General features: G+C 44.4%; 1 pseudogene; it reads left to right on the top strand.

Annotated features, from left to right (window-relative positions):
- Window positions 1–280: 280 nt before the first annotated feature.
- On the top strand, window positions 281–1021 carry LOC124106154 (mediator of RNA polymerase II transcription subunit 28-like; annotated as a pseudogene).
- Window positions 1022–1318: the final 297 nt, after the last annotated feature.

Genomic DNA, 1318 nt, shown 5'->3' with positions numbered 1-1318 from the left:
CCATAAACTTACATTGGAGAAAAGATGGCCTCCTTCAACAAATGGTGCTGGGAAAACTGGAAATCCAAATATAGTAGAATGAAATTTAATCACTAGTTCTTATCCTGCAAAAAAATTCAACTTAAAGTGAATCAAGGACCTAGACATTAGAACAGAGACTCTGTGCTTACTAAAAGAAAAACTGGGCCCAACTCCATCATGTCAGCTTAGGAACTGACTTCTTCAACAAAGACTCCTAAAGCGCAAGAAGTGAAATCAAGAATCAATAAATGGGGCAGACATGGCGGCTCCGCTGGGTGGTATGTTCTCCGGGCAGCCGCCGGCCCCCCCCCCCCCCCCCCCCCCCGCAACCCGCGCGGGGACTCCCGGGCCAGGCTTCGCTTCTTCAGGCAGCGCCTGGCGCGCCGAGGACTTCTAGCAGCACCTTGGTGGACGAGCTGGAGTCGTCGTTCGAGGCTTGCTTTGCTTCTCTCGTGAGTCAAGATTATGTCAATGGCACCGATCAGGAAGAAATTCGAACTGGTGTTGATCAGTGTATCCAGAAGTTTCTGGATATTGCAAGACAGACAGAATGCTTTTTTCTACAAAAAAGATTGCAGTTGTCTGTTCAGAAACCTGAGCAAGTTATAAAAGAGGATGTCTCAGAACTAAGAAATGAGTTGCAGCGGAAAGATGCGCTGGTGCAGAAGCACTTGACAAAGCTGAGGCATTGGCAGCAGGTGCTGGAGGACATCAATGTGCAGCACAAAAAGCCAGCTGAGGTCCCTCAGGGCTCCTTGGCCTACCTGGAACAGGCATCTGCCAACATCCCTGCGCCTATGAAGCAGACCTGAGAGAGGTCTGGCCTACAAGATAGCCTCCTGCAGACAGTTCCTCCAGACCTCTCTGTGTGGACGTGGCATTTTAGAACAGCTATTTGCTAGAGAATGAGTTGGTGTTAATTTTACCTCCACCTAAAAATTTCCCCAATTTTTATGAGCTGTTAATTACTTAGTACTTTATAAAGTGCTTGGTAGACAAAGTGAGGTTTCATTTTGTTTGTTTTGTCTGTAGCAAAGTTTAGACTATTAGTTTTCCACAGATTTTTTTTTCTTGGCTTTTTGCTTGTTTTTAAAATTTTATGTAGTTTATATATAGTTTTTTCCCCCCAGTTGTTAGTTTGCTATGATCCGAGGGGGAAAATTAAAGTACTCCTAGAATGAGGGGAGAAGGAATTTGGTTTTTGGTCTTTTATGATTACTACACATCCATGGTAGTACAGAAAAATACGTAAATTTGCTATCTCAAGACTTTGAACTACCTCAAGAAGAGGAATCTA

This window comes from Marmota monax, unplaced genomic scaffold (assembly GCF_021218885.2).
Source record: "Marmota monax isolate L192 unplaced genomic scaffold, Marmota_monax_Labrador192_F-V1.1 WCK01_AAM20220418_F8-fsc00034, whole genome shotgun sequence".
NCBI classification, from domain to species: Eukaryota; Metazoa; Chordata; class Mammalia; order Rodentia; family Sciuridae; genus Marmota; species Marmota monax.
The sequence above is the reverse complement of the archived record's forward strand: the minus strand, read 5'-3'. Positions and strand labels throughout refer to the sequence as shown.